Here is a 27,003-nt window from a genome sequence, read left to right as displayed (position 1 = left end):
CTTCTGACCTCGAACATAGAACATAGAAAAACTACAGCACAAACAGGCCCTTCGGCCCACAAGTTGCGCTGATCATATCCATACCTACCAGGCCTATCTATAACCCTCAATCTCATTAAATCCCATGTACTCATCCAGAAGTCTCTTAAAAGACCCTATCGAATTTGCCTCCACCAACGGCAGCCGATTCCAGTCACTCACCACCCTCTGAGTGAAAAACTTACCCTTAACATCTCCTCTGTACCTGCTCCCCAGCACCTTAAACCTGTGTCCTCTCGTAGCGACCATTCCAGCCCTGGGAAATAGCCTCCGAGAATCCACCCGTTCTATACCTCTCAACATCTTATAAGCCTCTATCAGGTCGCCTCTCATCCTTCGTCTCTCTAAGGAGAAGAGACCCAGCTCTCTCAACCTATCCTCATAAGGCATGCCTCCCAATCCAGGCAACATCCTTGTAAATCTCCTCTGCACCCTTTCTATGGCTTCCACATCCTTCCTGTAGTGAGGTGACCAGAATTGCGCACAGTACTCCAAGTGGGGGTCTGACAAGGGTCTTATAAAGTTGCAGCATTACCTCCCGACTCCTAAACTCAATCCCTCGATTAATGAAGGCCAGTACACCATACGCCTTCTTGACCACATCCCTTTACCTGCGAGGTCAATTTAAGAGTCCTATGGACTCGGACCCCAAGATCCTTCTGATCCTCTACACTGCTAAGAGTCTTACCCTTGATATTGTACTCCTTCATCCCATTGGACCTGCCAAAATAGAACACTACACATTCATCCGGGTTCTGGTAGCTTACGGTGTCCTGAGAGCAAGTCGAGAATATGGATTCCATCTTGTTTTCCATCTTGTTTCCATCTTGGTTTCTATCTTGTGGTTCTGGTAGCCACAGTCCAGTACAGTTTCTGGTCAATGGTAACCCCCCAAGATGTTGGTAGTGGGAAATTCGGTGATGGCAATGCCATTGAACGTCAAGGGGTGACTGTTAAATTATATTTTCTTGGAAATAGTCATTGACTTATGGATTGGGGCATTGGCGATGAGGGAAGGATAGACAGAGGCAGAAGGGATCAAACAACAGCAGGGAGGTAGTGAGGGAGAAACACAGAAAGGTAGAAAGTGAGTGAGAAAGCTCTTACAAGAGAGGGGTGAAGGCACAAACAGGGAAACAATATAAGTTTTAGTCAGAAGTCAGTGGACGTTAACACCGCAATGAAGTTACTGTGAAAATCCCCTAATCGCCACACTCCGGCGCCTGTTCAGGCACACTGAGGGAGAGTTTAGCACCTAACTTTGGGGCGGCACGGTGGCACAGTGGGTTAGCATTGCTGCTTCACAGCTCCAGGGTCCTGGGTTCGATTCTCGGCTCGGGTTACTGTCTGTGTAGAGTTTGCACATTCTCCTCATGTCTGCGTGGGTTTCCTCCGGGTACTCCGGTTTCCTCCCACAGTCCAAAGATGTGCGGGTTGGGTTGATTGACCATGCTAAGAAATTGCCCCTTAGTGTCCAGGGTAGCGGAGGTTAGAGGGATTAGTGGGTGTAATGTGTAGGGTATGGGGATAGGATTGTGTTCGGTGCAGACTCGATGGGCCGAAGGGCCTCTTTCTGCACCGTAGGGCTCTATGATTCCAACCAGCAAATCTATTGGACTGTGGGGCGAATCCAGAATACCTGGAGGAAACCCACGCAAACATGGGGGAGAACGTGCAGACTCCACGCCTACAGTGACCCAAGCCGGGAATCGAACCCGGGTCCCTGGCGCTGTGGGGCAGCAGTGCTAACCCACTGTGCTACCCAGGGAGTGAATGAAAAAGAAAGGGTCTTCCAAGCCACAGCGGAGGGAGCAAGAGGGAGGCAGAGAGGGGGGAGGAAGAACTGGAAACAGAAACAGAGAGGGTGGAGAGGGCCATAGCAGGTAGGGGCACTGAGATAGTCACTTCCGCAGTCACACAGACCATCAGAGTCTGAGAGAGCCTGCCCGATATAATTGATGTTAACGTGTTCAACATCAACATCTTACTCAACAGCTTCCAACAACAGCAGCGGGCGGTCTTGTGAGAATGAAGACAAATGGGTTAGTTCAATTCCCATTAAAGGAAAACTCTGGCAAGGCAAATGAAGGTGTGTTGCCAGATGTATTTTGTGAGATGGTCACAGTGACTGAATGCACAAACCTCCCTCTCCCTCGCATCTCTCTTTATTCTCTCCAGCCGGCTCGGTTTTCCATCTCGTAGAATCCCTACAGTGCAGAAGGAGGTCACTCAGTCCATCTCTAGTCTGCACCGACCGCGTAACCTCGATCACAGCCCCTATTCTCATAACCCCATTGCATTTCCCCACACTAATCCCCTCTAACCGACGCATCCCGGGACACTAAGGGGCAATTCAGCGCGGCCAATGCAGCTCGCCCGCACGTCCATGGATTGAGGGAGGAAACTAGAGCACCCGGAGGAAACCCACGCAGGCACGGGGAGGATGTGCAGACTCCACACACACACACACACACACACACACACACACACAGTGACCCCCCAAACCCAGGTCCCTCACAAAGGAACTAAGGCAGCAGTGCTAACCACAGTGCCACCCCATATCTCTCTCTCTGTCTATCACCCTCTGGTCACTGTCTTCTACCAGTTGGTAACTTGCAATCACCCAAGCCTCCCAATCGGTAACCATCTTGGCAGATCACAGGTTGGGCCCAATGAGGTTTGTGCTGAGTATCATTTAACGCGGAGATGAGGAGGATTGTTTCCTCTCAGAGGGAGGTGCGTCTCCTCAGAAGGCAAAGGGAGCAGGGTCTTTGAATATTCTTAAGGCAGAGCTGGCTAGGTTCTTGATTAAGGGGTGAAAGGTCATTGGGGTAAGGGGGAGTTGAATGGCGGCTCAGGCTCAAAAGGCTAAATGGCCAACTCCTGCTTCAAAGTCCGGTGCCCCAAAGCACTGAACAACCATCACACCCAACTGGGGAGAGAGAGCTCCAAGATTCAGGGCTCCCTGAGTGAAGAAATTCCTCCTCACTTTAGTCTGAAATGGCCTCCCCCTTGTCCTGTGATTCGGTGACCTAATTTTAGACTTTCCAACCAGGGGAAACGCCCCACACCCCCACACCCCCAACCCCACACCCCCAACCCCACACCCCCACGCCCCCAACCCCCACACCCCCACACCCCCAACCCCACAACTCCACAACCCCAACCCCAACCCCCCACACCCCCACACTCCCAACCCCACCCCCCACACCCCCAACCCCACACCCCCAACCCCACACCCCCACGCCCCCAACCCCACACCCCCAACCCCCAACCCCACACCCCCAACCCCACACCCCCAACCCCCACACCCCCACGCCCCCACCCCCACACCCCCACACCCCCAACCCCACACCCCCAACCCCACACCCCCAACCCCACACCCCCACGCCCCCAACCCCCACACCCCCACACCCCCAACCCCACACCCCCAACCCCACACCCCCACGCCCCCAACCCCACACCCCCCACACCCCCACCCCACAACCCCACAACCCCAACCCCAACCCCCCACACCCCCACACTCCCAACCCCAACCCCCCACACCCCCAACCCCAACCCCCAACCCCAACCCCACACCCCCAACCCCCCACACCCCCACACTCCCAACCCCAACCCCCCACACCCCCACACCCCCAACCCCACACCCCCACACCCCCAACCCCACAACCCCACAACCCCAACCCCAACCCCCCACACCCCCACACTCCCAACCCCAACCCCCCACACCCCCACACTCCCAACCCCCCACACCCACCCCCCCCACCCCACCCCATCCCCCCACACCCCCACACTCCCAACACCCACACCCCCACCCCCCCAACCCCACCCCCATCCCCCCACACCCCCACACTCCCAACAACCCCCCACACTCCCAACCCCAACCCCCCACACCCCCACACTCCCAACCCCAACCCCCACACCCCCAACCCTAACCCCCCACACCCCCAACCCACACCCCCCACACCACCAACCCCCCACACCCCCACTCCCAACCCCCCACACTCCCAACCCCAACCCCCCACACCCCCACACTCCCAACCCCAACCCCCCACACCCCCACACTCCCAACCCCAACCCCCCACACCCCCACACTCCCAACCCCAACCCCCACACCCCCAACCCCCCACACCCCCACTCCCAACCCCCCACACCCCCACACTCCCAACCCCAACCCCCCACACCCCCACACTCCCAACCCCAACCCCCACACCCCCAACCCCAACCCCCCACACCCCCACACTCCCAACCCCAACCCCCCACACCCCCACACTCCCAACCCCAACCCCCACACCCCCAACCCCAACCCCCCACACCCTCACACTCCCAACCCCAACCCCCCACACCCTCACACTCCCAACCCCAACCCCCACACCCCCAACCCCCAACCCCAACCCCCACACCCCCAACCCCAACCCCCCACACCCTCACACTCCCAACCCCAACCCCCACACCCCCAACCCCCAACCCCAACCCCCCACACCCTCACACCCCCAACCCCAACCCCCACACCCCCAACCCCAACCCCCCACACCCTCACACCCCCAACCCCAACCCCCCACACCCTCACACCCCCAACCCCAACCCCCCACACCCCCAACCCCAACCCCCCACATCCTCACACCCCCAACCCCAACCCCCCACACCCCCAACCCACACCCCCCACACCCCCAACCCCAACCCCCCACACCCCCAACCCACACCCCCCACACCCGCAACCCACCCCCCCACCCCCAACCCCCAACTCCCACAACCCCACACCCCCACCCCCAACCCCACACCCCCACCGCCACCCTCCCACGCCCCCACACCCCCACCTCACTGCCATTATTTTCCTCCTTTGCACTTTTCACACTCCTCTCTTTCTTTAGCCCTCCGTTCTTACGTTTGTGGAGTTTGGTTGACTATAGATGAGATCTCACTTGAGGGCCTGACAGGGCAGACTGTTTGGAAAGGCTACGCTTGTATCTGCTGGAGTTAAGACCCTTCAGCCCATCGAGCCTGCACCGACCACAATCCCACCGAGACCTTACCCCAATATTCCTACACATTTTACCCACTAATCCCTCTAACCTACATATCCTTAGACGCTAAGGGGCAATTTCTTAGCATGGCCATCAACCTAACCCGTACATCTTTGGACTAAGGAAATTTAGCATGTCAGCTACGACTCTCACCAACTTTTACAGATGCACCACAGCTTGGTATGGGCTCCTGCTCTGCCTAAGACTGCAAGAAACTACAAAAGGTCATGAATGTAGCCCAATCCATCAGGCAAACCAGCCTCCCATCCATCGACTCTGTCTACACTTCCCGCTGCCTCGGCAAAGCATAATTAAGGGTTCCACGCACCCCAGACATTCTCTCCTCCACCTTCTCCCATCTAGAAAAAGCTCTAAAAGTCTGAGGTCACGTACCAACCGACTCAAGAACAGCTTCTTCCCTGCTGCTGTCAGACTTTGAATGGACCTACCTCGCATTAAGTTGATTTTTCTCTACACCCTAGCTATGACTGTAACACTACATTCTGCACCCTCTCCTTTCCTTCTCTATGAAAGGCATGCTCTGTCTGTATAGTGCGCAAGAAACAATCCTTTCCGCTGTATCCCAATACTTGCGACAATAATGAATCAAATTAAAGAGTAAGTGGCAACTTGATCGAAGCCGAAGAACATAAGAAATAGGAGCAGGAGTAGGCCATCTAGCCCTTCGAGCCTGCCCCACCATTCAATAAGATCATGGCTGATCTGTCGTGTCTCAGTTCCACATTCCCGCCCTCTCCCCATAACCCTTAATCCCCTCGCCTATCAAAAACCCATCAACCCGCGTCTTGAAACCTTAAAGATGCTGAGGGGTGTTGACAGGGTGGATGTGGAGAAGATGTTTCCTCTTGTGGAAGAATCTAGAACAAGTGGTGACTAAAACAGGAATGAGGGGACTCTGTTTCCGCTGGTTGGAAAGTCTAAAATTAGGGCAAAGAGTCACAGGACAAGGGGGAGACCATTTCAGACTAAAGTGAGGAGGAATTTCTTCACCCAGGGAGTTCTGAATCTTGGAGCTCTCTCTCCCCAGTTGGGTGTGATGGTTGTTCAGTTGTTGCTTTGGAGCACAGGACTTAGAAGCAGGAGTAGGCCATTTAGCCTTTTGAGCCTGCCCCACCATTCAATAAAATCAGGGCAGATCTGACTCCAAACTCCCCCTTACCCCAATAACCTTTCACCCCTTAATCAAGAATCTAGCTCGCTCTGCCTTAAAAATATTCAAAGACTTTTGTCTTCTGAGGAAGGGAGTTCCAGAGATGCACCACCCTCTAGAATATAGAACCCTACAGTGCAGAAAGAGGCCCTTCGGCCCATCGAGTCTGCACCGAACACAATCCCACCCAGGCCCTACCCCCATATCCCTACGTATTAAACCCACTAATCCCTCTAACCTACACATCCCTCGACACTAACGGGCAACTTCTTAGCATGGCCAATCAACCCAACCCGCAAATCTTTGGACTGTGGGAGGAAATCGGAGCACCAGGAGGAAACCCACGCAGACACGAGGAGAATGTGCAAACTCCACACAGACAGTGACCCGAGCCGGGAATCGAACCCAGGACCCTGGAGCTGTGAAGCAGCAGTGCTAACCATTGTGCTACCGTGCCACCCAGAGTGAAAAATAATCCTCCTGATCTCCGCGTTCAATGAAACTCAGCACAAACCTCACTGGACCCAACCTGTGATCAGCCAAGGTGGTTACCGACTGGTAGAAGACCATTCTCCATCCTGCTTATAGAGGACACGAGGTGTGAGTTGGCCTTGATAGACTGGGGAGAGTTACTTAAAGAGATGACAGCGGAAACGCAATGGCAAACACCCCAGCAACTTGTGGGGGAACAGCAGCAACTGTTTATTCCTGTCTGGCACCAAAACAAGATGGGTACAGAAGCTAACCCATGGCTTCCAAAGGAAATGAGAGAGAGAGAGTGTCTGATCTAAGAGAGATTGTCCAAGAGAAATAATAGGCCTGAGGATTGGGAGCTATTCAGCAAAGAAGAATCAAGGGATTGATTAAGGGGAAAGAACGGTATGAAGGTAAGCTTGCAGGGAGCAGAAAGATTGACACTAAGAGTTTCTGATACTCAGAGGGTGGTGGGTGCGTGGAATCGGCTGCCAGCGATGGTGGTGGTGGAGGCGGATTCGATAGGGTCTTTTAAGAGACTACTGGATAAGTACACGGGACTTAGTAAGACAGAGGGCTATAGATAAGCCTAGTAGGTAGGGACATGTTCGGCGCAACTTATGGGCCAAAGGGCCTGTTTGTGCTGTAGTTTTTCTACGTTCTATGTTCCAAATGTGAAGAGAAAGGTTGGTGAAGACAAATGTAGGTCCCCTACAGACAGAAAGGGGGGAATGAAAAATAGGCAACAAAGAAATGGCTGAATACATATTTTGGTTCTGTCTTCACAGAAGAGGACACAACTCAAATGTTAGAGAATGCAAGATGAGAGAGGGGGAATATTTGAGGGAGATCAATACTGGCGGAGAAATGGTGCTGGGAAAATTGATGGGATTGAAGGTGGATAAATCCCAGAGTACTGAAGGAAGTGGCTCTAGAAATAGTGGATGCATTGGTGGTCATTTTCCAGGATTCTATAGACTCTGGAAGAGTCCCTGCAGATTGGAGGGTAGCGAATATCACTCCAATATTCAAAAAGGGAGGTAGAAAGAGAACAGGGAATTATAGACCAGTAAACTTAACATCGGTAATGGGGAAAATCCTCAAATCCATTATCAATGACTTTATAGCGGAGCATTTAGAAAGCTGTGGCAGGATCAGACAGACTCAGCATGGATTTATGAAGGGGAAATCATGCTTGGAAATCTGTTGGAATTCTTTGAAGACGTAATGAGTAGAGTTGACAAAGGGGAACCAGTCGATGTGATATATTTGGACTTTCATGAGGCATTTGACAAAGTCTTGCACAAGAGATTATTGTGCAAGATTAAAGTGCACGGGACGAGGGGACATGCATTGAGATGGACGGAAAACTGGTTGGCAGAGAGGAAACAAAGAGTAAGAGTTAATGTGTCCTTTTCAAATTGGCAGCAGTATCTAGTGGGAGCCACGGGGATAAGTACTGGGACTCCAATATTAATGATTTGGATGAGGGAACAGCATGTAACATTTCAAAGTTTGCAGCTGATAGCAAGTTGGGTGGGAGGGTGAACTGTGACAAGGATGCAGAGACCCTTCAGAATGGTCTGGACAGGTTGGGCAAGTGGGCAAATCAATGGCAGATGCAGTATAATTTGGGTAAGTGTGAGGTTATTCATTCTGGAAGCAAAAACAAGAGGCAGATTACTACCTGAATGGCTGTAAATTGAGAGAGGGGAGTGTGCAGAGGGATCTGGGTGACATTGTGTACCAGTCGCGTGCAGGTGCAGCAGGAGGTAAAGAAGGCAAATGGTATGTTGGTCTTCATTGCGAGAGGTTTCGAGTACAGGAGCAGGGATGTATTATTGCAATAATGATGTGGGTATGCCGGCGTTGGACTGGCGTAAACACAGTAAAAAGTCTGACAACACCAGGTTTTAGTCCAACCTATTTATTTGATAATATACTCACAAGCTTTCGAGGGGACTGCCTCTTCGTCAACTCTCCATTCACCTGATGAAGAGGCAGTCCCCTCGAAAGCTTGTGAGTATATTATCAAATAAATAGGTTGGACTAAAACCTGGTGTTGTCAGACTTTTTACTGTGTTATTGCAATAATACAGGGCCTTGCTGAGGCGACACCTAGAGTATTGTGTACAGTTTTGATCTCCATTTCTGAGGAAGGATGTTCTTGCTCTCGAGGGAGTGCCAGGCTAATTCCGGGGATGGCGGGATGGATGTACGAGGAGAGATTGACCAGGTTAGGATTGTTTTCACTGGAGTTCAGATGAATGAAGGGGGGGATCTCATAGAGACTTATAAAATTCTAACAGAACTAGACAGGGTAGATGCCGGGAGGATGTTCCCAATGGTGGGGGAGTCTAGAACCAGGGGTTGCAGTCTGAAGGTTCGTGGTAGACCATTTAGGACGGAGATGAGAAGATATTTCTTCACCTGGGGAGCCTACGGAATTCATTCCCACAGGAAGTAGTTGATGCCAAAACATTGAATGTATTCCAGAGGCGGATGGATAGAGCACTTGGGGTGAACGGGATCAAAGGGGAGAAAGCAGGATTAGGCTATTGAGTTGGACAGTCAGCCATGATCGTGATGAATGGCTCGTAGGGCCGAATGGCCTCATCCGCTCCTATCTTCTATGTTTCACCTGATAGCAGTGCCCACTCCCGATGTCTAATGACGGTCAAGTTTCCGACCCAGTCTTCCCGAGTCAGTATCTTTAAACGTGGTTGGGAGTGAAATGTCAGCGAACTCTCCCGCACTGTATTTAGGACAGGGATCAATAGGTTCTTGATTGGCGAGGGCACGGAGGGTGAGAAGGTGGGAGAATGGGTTTGAGAAGCTTATCAACCATGATTGGAACATTTTGCTTCCTGCATCTTGTGGTCTTATAATTTGGGAGATTTGAATTCTGTGAGATAATTAGCAATCATTTGTTGTTGGCGAGGGGGATTGAATATAAAAGTAGGGAGGTCTTGCTGCAGCTGTACAGGGCATTGGTGAGGCCGCAGCTGGAGTACTGTGTGCAGTTTTGGTCTCTGCACTTATGCAAGGATATTTTAGCCTTGGAGGGAGTGCAGAGGAGGTTTACTAGGCTGATACCGGAGTTGAGGGGGTTGAACTATGAGGAGAGGCTGAATAAACTAGGCTTGTACTCGTTAGAGTTTAGAAGAATGAGGGGAGATCTCATTGAGACGTATAAGATGATGAATGGGATGGATAGGATAGAGATGGAGAGACTCTTCCCGCTCAAAAAAGACAGTAGGACTAGGGGGCACAGCCTCAAGATAAAGGGGGGGCGGTTTAGAACGGAGTTGAGGAGGAACTTCTTCACTCAAAGGGTGGTGAATCTCTGGAATTCTCTGCCCGTTGAAGTGGTGGAGGCTGCCTCGCTCAATATTTTTAAGACGCGGGTTGATGGGTTTTTGATAAGCGAGGGGATTAAGGGTTATGGGGAGAGGGCGGGAATGTGGAACTGAGCCACGACAGATCAGCCATGATCTTATTGAATGGCGGGGCAGGCTCGAAGGGCTGGATGGCCTACTCCTGCTCCTATTTCTTATGTTCTTATGACCCAGGAATACAATCTTGTAGTTTCCCTCCACACGCTCGCTACCCTTGACTGAGGCTCCACATTGATGAGCAACTGAACTGAATACTGGCGTGTGGCTTTAAATTTATCGCCTGAGCTACTGCGACCCAGTGTAACCTTTCAAAGCCAGGGTAATCAGGAGGAGGGACAATTGAGTTCCTATTGAAAGGTCGCGGATAAATGTAGTAATTACTGCGCTCACTCTAAACAATGCTATCAGTTGCCAGTGTCCCTGTTCACTGCCCTGCAGTGAGCCCATTCAGGCCAGCGCGCTTAGTTTGATAGCGACACACTTCACTACACCCAACATTATATCTTCGTTGGCTGCCAGACTCTTGTGTGAAATGACTGTGGAGAGTCTCGATTCATTTCCTGGCGGGCATGGAGCCGCAATCACAACCAAGCCCTTAATTTGAGGCTAAATTGAGCTAAAAGGGCTCAGCAGCTGAAAACCCAAAGTTATCCCACTATTCAGAGGCAGTCTGTCACTAGGGTGACACGGAGAGGGCATGTTTGCGAAGGATGTTAGGGCTCGAATGGATGTCATATTGTACAAGGGGCAGGGTCATTGTATATTTGAATCGTAGAATCCTTACAATGCAGAAGGAGACCATTCAGCCCATTGAGTACATCCACTCACTATCCCCCACAAAACCCAACGATTTACGTTGGTAATCTGACTGACACTAAGGGGCAATTTAGTGTGGCCAATCCACCTAACCTACACATCTTTGGACACTAAGGGGCAATTTAGCATGGCCAATCCACCTAACCTGCACATCTTTGGACACTAAGGGGCAATTTAGCATGGCCAATCCACCTAACCTACACATCTTTGGACACTAAGGGGCAATTTAGCATGGCCAATCCACCTAACCTGCACATCTTTGGACACTAAGGGGCAATTTAGCATGGCCAATCCTCCTAACCTTTGCATCTTTGGACAGTAAGGGGCAATTTAGCATGGCCAACCCACCTAACCTGCACATCTTTAGACACTAAGGGGCAATTTAACATGGTCAATCCACCTAACCTGCACATCTTTGATACTAAGGAGCAATTTAGCATGGCCAATCCACCCAGCCTACACATCGTTGGACACTAAGGGACAATTTAGCATGGCCAATCCACCCAACCTACACATCTTTGAATACTAGGGAGCGATTTACCATGGCCAATCCACCTAATCTACACATCTTTGGACACTAAGGAGCAATTTGGCATGGCCAATTCATCTAACCTGCACATCTTTGGACTCTCAGGGACAATTTAGCATGGCCAATCCATCTAACCTACACACTTTTGGACACTAAGGGACAATTTAGCATGGCCAATCCACCTAACCTGCACATCTTTGAACACTAAGGAGAAATTTAGCATGGCCCAGCGATTTGATTTGATTTTGATTTGATTTATTATTGTCAAGTTTATTAACATACAGTGAAAAGTATTGTTTCCTGTGCGCTATACTGGCAAAGCATACCATTCATAGAGAAGGAAAGGAGAGAGTGCAAAATGTAGTGTTACAGCCATAGCTAGGGTATAGAGAAAGATCAACTTAATGCAGGGTATGCTTATTCAAAAGTCTGATGACAGCAGGGAAGAAGCTGTTCTTGAGTCGGTTGGTACGTGACCTCAGACCTTTGCATCTTTTTCCCGATGGAAGAAGGTGGAAGAGAGAATGTCCGGGGTGTGTGGGGTCCTTAATTATGCTGACTGCTTTGTCAAGGCAGAAGTCAATGGATGGGAGGCTGGTTTGCATGATGGATTGGGCTATATTCACAACCTTTTGTAGTTTCTTGCAGTCTTGGGCAGAGCAGGAGCCCATACCAAGCTGTGATACAACCAGGAAGAATGCTTTCTATGGTGCATCTATAAAAGTTGGTGAGAGTCGTAGCGGACGTGACAAATTTCCTTCGTCTTCTGAGGAAGTAGAGGCATTGATGGGCTTTCTTAACTATAGTGTTAGCATGAGGAGATCAGGACAGGTTGTTGGTGATCTGGACACCTAAAAACATGAAGCTCTTGACCCTTCCACTTCATTCCCGATGGTGTAGGCAGGGGCATGTTCTTCTTTACGCTTCCTGAAGCTGGTGACAATCTCTTTTGTTTTGTTGACATTGAGGGAGAGATTATTATTTATTATTATCCACCTAACCTGCATATCTTTGGACATTAAGGAGCAATTTAGCATGGCCAATTCAACTAACTTGCACAGAAGGAAACCTGCACAGAAATGGGGAGAATGTACAAACCTCACACAAATAATGACCCAAAGGCTAGGGTTGAACCTGGCACTGTGAAGCAGTAACGCAAACTAGTGTGCCACCCTTAATTCTTCTTTATAATCATTTGACAACGCAGAATAGAACTGAAATATTCCCAAAAAGGAAAAAAGCAGGCTGTTGAAGGTTTCCATCTTGCATTCAGCAGGACTGACACTGGAATACCAAGAACCTGGGTGGCACGGTGGCACAGTGGGTTAGCACTGCTGCTTCACAGCTCCAGGGACCTGGGTTCGATTCTCGGCTTGGGTGACTGTCTGTGTGGAGTTTGTACATTCTCCTCGTGTCTGCGTGGGTTTCCTCCGGGTGCTCCAGTTTCCTCCCGCAGTCCAAAGATGTGCAGGTTACGTTGATTGGCCATGCTAAAATTGCTTCGTAGTGTCCTGAGATGTACAGGTTAGAGGGATTAGCGGGTAAGTGTGTAGGGATATGGGGGTAGGGCCTGGGGGGGGATTGTGTTCAGTGCAGACTCGATGGGCCGAAGGGCCTCTTTCTGCCCTGTAGGGTTCTACGACTCTATGAACTTTACTGGTGAGATGCGAGCTTGGGGCAGAACCGGAAGCGGCCAATATTCTCAAGTCACTCCCCAGATCAGTTCAGGATCGCAACAACCAGAGTAAATTGCAGCTGTGTTGGGTCAGTGGGGAGGGTGTGCAGTGGGTGCCGTGTGGCCTGGCACCAAGTTTGACGATGACACATAGAGGCATCATTGCCCACTGATTGAAATTTGGCACGTCAGCTACGACTCTCACCAACTTTTACAGATGCCCCATAGAAAGCATCCTTTCTGGTTGTATCACAGCTCGGTCTGGGCTCCTGCTCTGCCCAAGACCGCAAGAAACTACAAAGGGTCGGTGAACGTAGCCCAATCCATCATGCAAACCAGCCTCCCATCCATTGACTCTGTCTACACTTCCCACTGCCTTGGAAAAGCAGCCGGCATAATTAAGGACCCCACGCACCCCGGACATTCCCTCTTCCACCTTCTTCCGTCAGGAGAAAGATAAAATAGCCTGAGGTCAACTGACTCAAGAACAGCTTCTTCCCTGCTGCCGTCAGACTTTTGAATGGACTTACCTTGCATTAAGTTGATCTTTCTCTACAAGTTTGTGACTGTAACACTACATTCTGCATTCTCTTTTTTTCTCCATGAATGGTATACTCTGTATAGTGCACAAGAAATATTATTTTTCACTGTATACTCATACATTATAATAATGATAAATCTACATTTGTCCCCATGGTTTCATAGAATAGAATCCCTACAGCACAGAAGGAGGCCATTTGGCCCATCGAGCCTGCGCCGACCGCAATCCCACCCCAGGCCCGATTCCCGCAACCCCACACACTTCGCCCACCAATCCCCTGGCCCTCGGGTCAATTTTAGCATGGCCAAATGACGTAACTTAGATAACTTTGGACTGTGGGAGGAAACTGGAGCACCCACTGGAAACCCACGCAGACAGGGGGAGAATGTGAAAACTCCACACAGACAGTGACCCGAGGCAGGAATTGAACTCGGGTTCCTGGCACTGTGAGGCCACTGTGCCCCCTCCTGTATGGAAATTTACCCTTAGGAAAGACTGAATGGGCAGGATGTTGAGGTGATAGTGAAGGTAGAAGTGGCAGCATTTTCTCCACTGCAGGGGCATCTGCACATGCGCAGGATTACACGGAAATCCAGAAATCGCTGTGTATGATTCTGTGTAATGCTGGAGGGTCCGTATTTAGTGCCCTTGCTCCCCCAGACTACAGGGCCTTTCCTCTGGCCCTGACTCTTGAAAAGAAGTGACATTTCCTTGAAAAGGGGCTGGGTTCGATTCCCGGCTCGGGGTCACTGTCTGTGTGGAGTTTGCACATTCTCCTCGTGTCTGCGTGGGTTTCCTCGGGGTGCTCCAGTTTCCTCCCACAGTCCAAAGATGTGCGGGTTAGGTTGATTGGCCATGCTAAGAAATTGCCCCTTGGTGTCCAGGGATGCGTAGGTTAGAGGGATTAGTGGGCATAATATGGGGGGGGATAGGGCCTGGGGTGGGATTGTGTTCAACGCAGACTCAATGGGCTGAAGGGTCTCTTCTGCACTGTAGGGTTCAATGAGGAGCTTTTAATGGCTTATTTATTTCATTAACAGCAAAACCAGATCTGGAAATTGAGTTTCACATTTGTGGAATGTTAAATTTCTCCAGAGCGACAAAAAAAAAATTCTTCGTAACATTTTTACCAAATAAAAAAATATTTTGACAAAGTAGCTCGCCTTCATTTTTTGCCTCAACTTTAATCCAATCCTAATCATTTATTTCACTGTGGGAACATTTAAATGAAGAGCAAAGGGCATTAAGCGTTTTCAACTTCCTGGTTTTCTGTCTGGGAGAGTACGTCAACGTGATTGGCTGCTGGCCTGAACTGCTGACATCACAGCCGGGAGATCCTCTCGAGCTGCCAGCAGATTTGACCTGCCACCAGGAAGTGGGGAAAACACGGCACAGTGATCGCAAGTTGGTTTGAGGATTGTTGTGGAGGGGAGGTGAAGGAGGGAGTGGGGGAGCGGGGGTGGGAGAACTGTTGGCTTTCTTCAAATTTAGCAGTGAACGGTTCTGCTACGCTGCGGAATGTGAAATCCAGGCCAATGCACACTTGGCCACATGTCAACGGTTTCCTTCAGAGTGACAGTAAATATTCAAGCAAACTTCACTGAGCAATGTTGAGGCATTAACAAGCCTAGGTCAAACCTAGGTCAAGTCTTCCTATTTATATCTTTTAAGTCTGTGTCCTATAGAATCCCTACAGTGCAGAAGGAGGTCATTTGGCCATAGAGTCGTAGAGGTTTACAGCATGGAACCAGGCCCTTCGGCTCAACTTGTCCATGCTGCCCTTTTGTTTTCACAAACCCCTAAGCTAGTCCCCATTGTCCACATTTGGCCCATATCCCTCTACCCATCGTACGCATATAACTGTCTAGACGCTTTTTTCAAAGACAAAATTGTACCCACCTCTAGCAGCTTGTTCCAGACACTCACCATCCTCAATGTGAAAAAATTGCCCCTCTGGACACTTTTGTATCTCTCCCCTCTCACCTTAAACCTGTGCCCTCTAGTTTTAGACTCTCCTACCTTAGGGAAAAGATATTGACTATATAGCTGACCTATGCCCCTCATTATTTTATAGACCTCTATAAGGTCACCCCAAAGCCTCCTACACTCCAGAGAAAAAAAGTCCCAGCCTATCCAGCCTCTCCTTATAACTCAATCCATCAAGTCCCGGTAGCATCCTAGTAAATCTCTTCTCCACACTTTCTAGTTTAATAATATCCTTTAATTAAATAGCGAGCCTGCACCGACTCTCCAAAAGAGCATCTTATTCAGGCTCGTCTCCCTGCCCTATCCACACAACTCTATTAATTTACCATTGCCGATGGGGCAAGGTTTAAAAGGAGATGTACGAGGCAGTTTTTTTTACATAGAGAGTAGTGGGTGCCTGGAACTCATTGCCGGGGGAGCTAGTGGAAGCGGATACAATAGTGAGTTTTAAAGAGCGTCATGACAATTACATGGGATGGGAATAGAGGGATACGGTCTCCAGAAGGATAGGGGGTTTACGGGCAGCATGGTCGGTGTAAGCTTGGAGGGCCAAAGGGCCTGTTCCTTTGCTGTAATTTTATTTGTTCTTTGTTCCTCCTTCTGTGGATAGAACTGTAATAAAAGCTTATAGTGTGTTAGCGTTTATTAACAGGGGGTTTGAGTTCAAGAGCCGTGGGGTTATGCTGCAACTATACTGGACCTTGGTGAGACCACATTTGGAATATTGTGTTCAGTTCTGGTCACCTCACTATAAGAAGGATGTGGAATCATTGGAAAGAGTGCAGAGGAGATTTACCAGGATGCTGCCTGGTTTGGAGGGTAGGTCTTATGAGGAAAGGTTGAGGGAGCTGGGGCTTTTCTCTTTAGAGCGGAGGAGGATGAGAGGCGACTTAATAGAGGTTTATAAGATGATGAGAGGGATTGATAGAGCGGACGTGCAGACACTATTTCCTCGGGTGGATGTAGCTGTTACTAGGGGGCATAACTATAAGGTTGATGGTGGGAGATATAGGAGGGATGTCCGAGGTAGATTCTTCACTCAGAGAGTGGTTGGGGTGTGGAATGCACTGCCTGCTGTGATAGTGGAGTCGGACAGTTTAGGAACTTTCAAGCGGTTATTGGATAGGCACATGGAGCACTCCAGAATGATAGGGAGTGGGATAGCTTGATCTTGGGTTCGGACATAGCTCAGCACAACATTAAGGGTTGGAGGGCCTGTACTGTGCTGTACTGTTCTATGTTCTTTAATCCAGCTGACCTACACACCTTGGTGTACCAAGGCGCAACTTAGCATGGCCAATCCACCTAAATGACAAATGTTTGGACGCTAAGAGTGAATTTATCCACCTGACCTACACATCTTGGGTCACCAAGGGGAACTTAATCCATCTAATCCACACATCTTGGGATACAGGGGAAGAATTTAGCACGGCCAATTCACCTAACCAGCATGTCCTTTGGACTGTGGGAGGAAACTGGAGCACCTGGAGGAAACCCACGCAGACATGGGGAGAATGTGCAGACTCTACATAGACAGTGACCCAAGGATGGATTCTAAGCCAGGTCCTTGGCGCTGTGAGATAGCACTGCCAACCACTGTGCCGATAATATCTCAGGATGAATGTTACACATGCCCCCAAAAGTTTCCACTACTTTTTTTGTTTGCCTCAATATGTTACAGCTTTGGGCACCTTGGCTGTGCTGGCGATGGCTGGTGGATCGGATGTGCATCACCTCAGCACTTTGGTTCGCAGGCGCTCTGATGAACTCAGACTGTCACTTTAACGTTGTCCTCTCCCTGTGTGCCCTGTTCGTACTCAAGCCTGCATTTGCTCCCCATCACATCTGTAATGAGCTTGGTGCTGGGACACAGGCGCCTGGGAATTTAGACGGAGTGCACACAGAAAGTCTTCCCAAACTCGGCCACAGTTAAGGGGAATTCATTGCTGTCAAGTTGCTGGAAAATACATTTTCTCTCTTTCGCGTTTCAAGAGGTGTCTCACGCTCACTGCATTCCTAGTTGAGGAGTGACAGACTCAGCTGAGAATGGGTCCTGACTAAATATTCACTGGATATGGTCACAAGTCCCCCAAAATCTTGGCAATAGTGACTTTCTAGTCTGCCTCGTTGGAAACAATTGATGCATACACAGCATCTTTTACAGTGCAGTAGGAAGCCGTTCAGCCCATTGAGAACATTCTAACTCATCCCACTCCCTTGCCTTATCTTCCTAACCTTGCACATTCTTTCGTTTCAGATAGAAATCCAGTTCCCTTTCAACTACCTTGAATAAACCCTTTTTTAAAATATTTTTCCATGGGACACGGGCTAGGGTAACAGTTATCGCCCATCCCTAGTTGCCCAGGACAGTTGAGAAATGTATGTAGGCCAGACGGGTAAGGGTGATAGATTTCCTTCCCTAAAGGACATTATTATGATTTATTAATGCCACAAGTCAGCTTACATTTATACCGCAACGTGCAATTAAGGGGAGGTGATGGCCCAGAGGTATTAGTGCTGGATTATTAGCCCAAAAACTCATCTAATGTTCTGGAAACCCAAGTTCGAATCCCGCCATGGTGAAATTTGAGTTCAGTAAAAATACCTGGAATTAAGAATCTACTGATGACCATGAAACCATTGTCGGAAAAACCCATCCTGGTTCACTAACATCCTTTAGGGAAGGAAATCTGCTGTCCTTACCCAGTCTGGCCTACATGTGACTCCAGAGCCACAGCAATGTGGTTGACTCTCAACTGCCCTCCAAGGGCAACTAGGGATGGGCAATAAATGATGGCCCAGCCCGCGACACCCATGCTCCACGAATGAATAAAAAATGTTATTGTCAAAAATTGCCACGCTCAGTCCCTATTTTGGACACACCGAGCAAGAATTTAGCACAACCAATGCATCTAACCAGCATGTTCTTTGGACACATTATTGAACCAGGCAGGTTTTTCCCCCAGCAATTGACAATACGGTCATCAGTAGATCCTTAATTCCAGCTATTTTTTATTGAATTCAAATTCCATCATCTCCTGTGGTGGGATTCGAACCCAGATCCCCAGAGTTTCTCCATTACTAATCTAGCAATAATACAACAAAAGAACAAAGAACAGCCCAGCACGGGAAACAGGCCCTTCGGCCCAACGAGCCCGCGCCGCCATCTTAACAAAGCATTTTCCTACATCTACCTTGTCCCGTGTGTATGCGAATGGTACCCCTATTGTAACCAGATTCAGGGGAGAATAGTGTAGGGACAATTTGGTACACCAATCAGCCTAACAGCACATCTTTGGGGTGTGGGAGGAATACCACTAAGCCATCGTCTCCACCAGCCTCTCAGGATGTTCATTCTAGACTCTGGATGAAAGAATATTTCCTCACATCGCATCTGCTCCTTATGCCTATCATTTTGATACAGTACCTTCTAGGCCTCAAGAGGGAAAGGTTTGCCACTGTTCACGCCTCTCAGAATCTTGAATACTTCTATCAAGTCTCCTTTCGGCCTTCTTTTCTCCAAGGAAAACATCCTCAATCTATCCCCAATGCTGTTGTTTATCCTTGGAATCATCCTTGTGAATCCCCTCTCCAATCTCTTCACATCCTTCCTCAAGTATGGTCCCCAGACCTGGATGCAGTCTCCAGATGAGGCCCTACGAGAGGACACAGGTTTAAGGTGCTGGGGAGCAGGTACAGAGGAGATGTCAGGGGTAAGTTTTTCACTCAGAGGGTGGTGAGTGAGTGGAATCGGCTGCCATCGGTGGTGGTAGAGGCAAACTCGCTGGGGTCTTTTAAGAGACTTCTGGATGAGTACATGAGATTTAATGGAATTGAGGGTTATAGATAGGCCTGGTAGGTAGGGATATTATTGGCGCAACTTGTGGGCCGAAGGGCCTGTTTGTGCTGTAGTGTTCTATGTTAACTATAGTGCCCTGTACAAGTTCAACATGGCCTCCAGACTTACATACTCAATGCCCCTATTAATAAAGCTTTGTCATTAACTGCTCCCTCCACATGCCTTGTCATGTTCCGTATGTTCATGTACACCTAGATGCGCCAATATACTGGAAACACATGGTGGCAGAGTTGGTATCATTGCTGCTTCACAGTGCCCGGGACCCGGGTTCGATTCCAGCCTTGGGTGACTACATGTGTGGAGTTTGTATGTTGTCCCTGTGTCAAAGAACAAAGAACAATAACAGCCCAGGAAACAGGCCCTTCGGCCCAACGAGCCCACGCCACCATTTTAACATTAGGTCTCCATAGTGTCTCCATAGGTTTCCTCCCACTTTCAAAGATGTGCAGCTTTAGTGGGTTAGCCATGCTAAATTGCCCCTTAGTGTCAGGGAGACTAGCGAAGAAGAGGACCTAGATTGTGGTCGGTGGAAGATCGATTGTCCGAATGGCCTCCTCCTTCACTGTAGGGATTCTATGATGTCTCTGTGTGCCTCCATCTCCTTTAGAGATGCCCCCAATATCTCTCCATACCCTTCCTTCCAAAAACAATCACCTTATACATCTCTGCATTGGACTTTACGACCACTAAGTAAAGCTGGATTGTTAACATGGAATCTGTAAAGTTTCTAACACAACGAAATGAATAACAAACACGATAATACGTGGCTCTATAGGTTACAAGGTTTACCAGGCTGATTCCAGGGAGGACGAGACTGATGTATGAAGGGAAATCGATTAGGTTAGGATTGTTTTTCACTGGAATTCAGACGAATGAGAACATAAGAACATAAGAAATAGGAGCAGGAGTAGGCCATCTAGCCCTTCGAGCCTGTCCCGCCATTCAGTAAGATCATGGCTGATCTGAAGTGGCTCAGTTCCACTTGCCCACTTTCTCCCCATAACCCTTAATTCCTTTGCCTACCAAAAACCTATCTACCCGTGACTTAAATATATTCAGCGAGGTAGCCTCCACCACTTCAATGGGCAGAGAATTCCAGAGATTCACCACCCTTTGAGTGAAGAAGTTCCTCCTCAACTCCATTCTAAACTGACCCCCACTTATCTTGAGGCTGTGCCCTCTAGTCCTGCTATCCTTTCTAAGCAGGAAGAATCTCTCTACCTCTACCCTATCCATCCCCTTCATTATCTTATACGTCTCTATAAGATCCCCCCTCATCCTTCTAAACTCCAACGAGTACAGACCCAGTCGTCTATTTAGTCTCTCTTCATAGTCCAACCCCCTTATCTCCGGTATCAGCCTAGTGAACCTCCTCTGCACTCCCTCCAAGGCCAAAATATCCTTGCGCAAGTGCGGCGACCAAAACTGCACACAGTACTCCAGCTGCGGCCTCACCAGTGCCCTGTACAGTTGCAGCAAGACCTCCCTGCTTTTATATTCTATGCTTTTATATGAGGGGGGGATATCTCATAGGGACTTATAAAACTCTAACAGGATCAGACAGGATTCCCAATGGTGAAGGGGGGTCCAGAACCAGTGGTCACAGTCTGAGGATTTGGGGTAGACCATTTAGGACGGAGATGAGGAGATGGTGATGGCTAACACGAGGAGACATAGCTTTAAATTAAGGGGTGATAATTATAGGACGGATGTCAGAGGTAGGTTCTTTACTCAGAGGGTAGTAAGGGTGTGGAATGCCCTGCCCGCAGCAGTTGTGGACTCGCCAACTTTAAGTGTGTTCAAATGGTCAGTGGATAGGCATATGGATAACATTGGAATAGTTTAGGTTAGAGGGTCATTAGATTGGTTCCACTGGTCGGCGCAACATCGAGGGCCGAAGGGCCTGTACTGCGCTGGAATGTTCTATGTTCTATACCACCCAAAGAGTGGTGAGCCTATGGAATTTTGGAAGTAGCTGATGCCAGAACGTTGAATGTATTCAAGAGGCAGCTGGATATAGTATCTGGGGCGAATGGGATCAAAGGTTATGGGGAGAAAGCAGGATTAGGCTATTGAGTTGGGTGATCAATCACGATCGTGATGAAGGCGGAGCAGGGCCGAATGGCCTCCTCCTGCTCCTATCTTTGATGTTTCTATGTTAAAAAAGCCAAGGAAGTGATGATGGCCATTTATAAAACATTGGTTCAGTCTCAACTAGAATATTGTGCCCAATTCTGAGCACCACATCTTAGAATATATGCAGCATCTTTCAGAGGTTGAAGGAAAGATTCACTGCGTATCCCTCCATGGATGAGGAACTTCAGTACTGTGGATGGATGGGAAAAGCTGGAGACGGCCTCCTTAGTGCAAGGAAGGTTGAACGAGAGGTTCGAATTCACAAGGGATCCGGACAGAGTCATTCAAAAGAAGTTTCAAGTTTATTAGTGTGACAAGTAGGCTTACATTAACTCATAGGAACATAAGAACATAAGAAATAGGAGCAGGAGTCGGCCATCTAGCCCTTCGAGCCTGCCCCGCCATTCAATAAGATCATGGCTGATCTGAAGTGGATCAGTTCCACTTTCCCGCTCTCTCCCCATAACCCTTGATTCCCCTGTCTATCAGAAACCTATCTACCCGTGACTTAAATATATTTAGTGAGGTAGCCTCCACCACTTCAACAGGCAGAGAATTCCAGAGATTCACCACCCTTTGAGTGAAGAAGTTCCTCCTCAACTCCGATCTAAACTGCCCCCCCCCCTTATCTTGAGGCTGTGCCCTCTAGTCCTGCTGTCCTTTCTAAGCAGGAAGAATCTCTCTACCTCTACCCTATCCATCCCTTTCACTATCTTATACGTCTCTATAAGATCCCCCCTCATCCTTCTAAACTCCAACGAGTACAGACCCAATCTATTCAGCCTCTCTTCATAGTCTAACCCCCTCATCTCCGGTATCAGCCTGGTGAACCTCCTCTGCACTCCCTCCAAGGCCAAAATATCCTTGCGCAAGTATGGTGACCAAAACTGCGCTCAGTTTTGCAATGAAGTTACTGTGAACACTGCAATGAAGTAACTGTGAAAATCCCCTACTCGCCACACGCCTGATCGGGTATACTGAGGGAGAATTTCGCATGGCCAATGAACCACGTCTTTCAGACTGTGGGAGGGAACCGGAGCACCCGGAGGAAACCCACGCAGACACGGGGAGAATGTGCAGACTCCACACAGACAGTGAGTCAAGCCGGGAATCGAATCCAGGTCCCTGGCGCCGTGAGGCAGCAGCGCTAACCACAGTGCTACCCCATCCCAAGGAAAACTGTACACTTCCAGAGTAACCAAGCATCCCGAGAGATATCCCACTATTGCGAATAAGCTCCTGAGGAATCTTCCATTACCCTGTGGAGAAGAAAATCCCAGACCTGGCTGAGAACGATCCCCCACTGTTGCTGCTACTGTGAATCGCGGTGAGTTTGCGCTGTTTGTGGTGCCAAGCAGACAGGTATTTAGTGTAAACAGAAAATCAATATATATCAGAACAGGGAAATCTGCACTGATGATGGAGTGATATTTTATTCACTGAGATGTAAATACATTCTCTGCTGCTGATCTCCCGGGAGATGCAGCGATTTCACTGAGTGGGGATTAAAATGGAAATTACACGACTTTTCCTCCCCATTTGTGGGATACAGCTGGGCCCGCACTTATTGCCCATCCCGAGTTGCCTGAGGACAGTTGAGAGACACCCACATTGCTGCAGATCTGGAGTCAGATGTAGGCCAGACCGGGTGAGGGTAAAGTTAAAGTTTATTTATTAGTCACTGGTAAGGCTTACATTAACACTGCAATGAAGTTACTGTGAAAATCCACACTCTGGCGCCTGTTCGGGTACACTGAGGGAGAATTTATCACGGCCAATGCACCCTAACCAGCACATCTTTGGACACTAAAGAGAAATTAAAAAATTATTAATGTCACAAGTAGGCTTACATTAACACTGCAATGAAGTTACTGTGAAAATCCACACTCTGGCGCCTGTTCAGGTACGCTGAGGGAGAATTTAGTATGGCCAATGCACCTTAACCAGCACACCTTTGGACACTAAAGAGAAATTAAAAAATTATTAATGTCACAAGTATGCTTACATTAACACTGCAATGTAGTTACTGTGAAAATCCCCTAGTTGCCACACTCTAGGACCAGTTCAGGTACACTGAGGGAGAATTTAGTATGGCCAATGCACCCTAACCGGCACGTCTTTGGACACTAAAGAGTAATTAAAAAATTGCTAATGTCACAAGTCGGCTTACACTAACACTGCAATGAAGTTACTGTGAAAATCCCTTAGTTGCCACACTCTAGGACCTGTTCGGGTACACTAAGGGAGAATTTAGCATGACCAATGCACCCTAACCGGCACGTCTTTCAGACTGTGGGAGGAAACCGGAGCACCCGGAGGAAACCCACGCAGACACAGGGAGAATGTGCAAACTCCACACAGACAGTGACCCGAGATGGGAATCGAACTGGGTCCCTGGCGCTGTGAGGCAGCGGTGCTAACCACTGTGCCACCCTTCCAAACGGCAGCACCTTCCAAACTCGTGGCATCAACCGAATAGGAGGGCGAGGGCAGCAGACGCGTGAGGCCCAATTTTGCCATCAAGTTGCACCCAATTGTGGGTGTGAAAACTCGGTAAAGTCGGGAGCGAGGTGAGCAGCGCGATCTGCGCCCGCCTCGGTGCCAGTGCCCCCTTTACCAAGTGGGTGCGGTCAGGACTGTGCCCAAAACGGGCGCGACATCAATCTAAATGCATTTGCACGCATTTAAATTGACTTAGTGAGATGGACGCCTAAACTTGCTGGTACTTCCCCCTTCACCATCGCATTCGCCGTTTTGGTCGCCGCACTTACGCAAGGATATTTTGGCCTTGGAGGGAGTGCAGAGGAGGTTTACTAGGCTGATACCGGAGTTGAGGGGGTTGAGCTATGAGGAGAGGCTGAATAAACTAGGCTTGTACTCGTTAGAGTTTAGAAGAATGAGGGGAGATCTCATTGAGACGTATAAGATGATGAATGGGATGGATAGGATAGAGGTGGAGAGACTCTTCCCGCTCAGAAAGGACAGTAGGACTAGGGGGCGCAGCCTCAAGATAAAGGGGGGGGCGGTTTAGAACGGAGTTGAGGAGGAACTTCTTCACTCAAAGGATGGTGAATCTCTGGAATTCTCTGCCCGTTGAAGTGGTGGAGGCTGCCTCGCTAAATATTTTTAAGACGCGGGTTGATGGGTTTTTGATAAGAGAGGGGATTAAGGGTTATGGGGAGAGGGCAGGAATGTGGAACTGAGCCACGAGAGATCAGCCATGATCTTATTGAATGGCGGGGCAGGCTCGAAGGGCTAGATGGCCTACTCCTGCTCCTATTTCTTATGTTCTTATGTTCGCGCGTCCAGATTTGGTGCAAAATGATCCTGCTCGGCAAAGGTCCCATTCAGGTGCTCCAGCTTCTAAAGAGGGGAGTTCAGAGATTCCAGCGGCTCTCTGACTCAGATTACTGGTGTGGGGGGGAGGAAGTGGGTCAGATCATTCTCTGGTGGGGGAGAGATTGGTGGGGGGTGGCGTCTGTTGCTACTCTGTGTGTAATCGGTGGGGGAGGGAGCGCAGAAAGGGGAGAGGGGCCTGTGATCGATCTGTAATCAATGGGGGTGGGGGGAATAAGGGGGACGTTTATATTGTGGGGGAGAGTCGATGCCTGTGGGGCCCGGGGGAAGGCATTAGCCAGCCTGGGAAGGATGTTGCAGGGGAGAGTTTTTCAAGTTGAGGAAACCCACGCAGACACGGGGAGAACGTGCAGACTCCGCACAGACAGTGACCCAAGCCGGGAATCGAACCTGGGACCCTGGCGCTATGAAGCAGCAGTGCTAACCCACTGTGCCACCATTTTCGATGCTGTAATCTCTACAACTCTATAATAAGGGATGGGCAATAAATGTTGGCCCAGCTTGCGACACCCATGCCCCACAAATGAATAAAAATTCACATAGACTGTGGAGTCTAACACCTGATGCAAGTTGAGTCTGGAAGTGTCGAATTTTCCCTACATTGTGCACAGATTATTGGCACAAAAATTATTGCTTTTTCTTCTCCATCTAGGCATCAAAGGGACCCATTTTCTCTCCTCCCTGTGATCATTGTAGGCATTTAATCAAAACATTTTTGGTGTCAAGCTTGTTATATTCTCCCAAAGATATTGTTGATCCTGAAGGAACTCTCCCAGCATAGACAATAAAAATATACAAAAATACTTACCAAATCAAAGTAAAGGTTTAATGACGAAACTTCATTACTCCAAATGTTGAGGCCTCACCTTGGGCCATTCCAGCTTCTCCACAATTCCCGACATGTTCTAACTTATATTGAGTCAGCTGATCATTCTGTCTTTGGTTACACGGGTCAGCTGACCCTGTAAGGAGCCTCACAACACCAGGTTAAAGTCCAACAGGTTTATTTGGTAGTAAGCGCCACTAACTTTTGGAATGCTGTTCCTTTATCAGGAGAGTGGAGAGTTCTGCTCACAAACAGGACATATAAAGACACACACAGTTTACAGAATACTGATTAGAATGCGAGTCTTTACAGCTATTCAAGTCTTAAAGGTGCAGACAATGTGAGTGGAGATAGCATGAAGCATAGGTTAAAGAGATGCGGATCGTCTCCAGACAGGACAGACCAAGATGTTGCAATGTATGCTCAATGGGGTGTGGGAGGAAACTGGAGCACACGGGGAAAACCCACACAGTCACGGGGAGAATGTGCAAACTCCCACAGACACCGACCCAAATCCATGTATCTGCACAGATTAGCTATGATGACTAGCATTCTAATCAGTATTCTATAAACTGTGTGTGCCTTTTTATGCCCTGTTTGTGAGCAGAACTCTCCACTCCCCTGATGAAGGAACAGTGTTCCGAAAGCTAGTTGCATTTAGATCATAGATCATAGAACCCTACAGTGCAGCAAGAGGCCCTTCGGCCCATCGAGTCTGCACCAAACACAATCCCACCCAGGCCCTACCCCCATATCATACTCGTTAATCCCTCTAACCTATGTATCCCTGGACACTAAGGGACAATTTCTTAGCACGGCCAATCAACCTAACCCGCACATCTTTGGACTGTGGGAGGAAACCGGAGTACCTGGAGGAAACCCACGCAGACACGGGGAGAATGTGCAAACTCCACACAGACGGTGACCCGAGCCGGGAATCAAACCCAGGACCCTGGAGCTGTGAAGCAGCAGTGCTAACCCACTGTGCGTTTACTACCAAATAAACCTGTTGGACTTTAACCTGGTGTTGTGAGACTCCTTACTGTGTTTACCCCAGTCCAACGCCGGCATCTCCACATCATGGCTACCATCAGCTGACCCTTAAAGCTTCTTACCATTGGTCACATTGCAACAGATCCAATATTATCACCAGGTACATTCTAACAGATGTG

The sequence above is a fragment of the Carcharhinus amblyrhynchos genome, chromosome 33 (genome assembly GCF_965287045.1).
Source record: "Carcharhinus amblyrhynchos chromosome 33, sCarAmb.v2.hapA, whole genome shotgun sequence".
Taxonomy (NCBI): domain Eukaryota; kingdom Metazoa; phylum Chordata; class Chondrichthyes; order Carcharhiniformes; family Carcharhinidae; genus Carcharhinus; species Carcharhinus amblyrhynchos.
The sequence above is the reverse complement of the archived record's forward strand: the minus strand, read 5'-3'. Positions refer to the sequence as shown.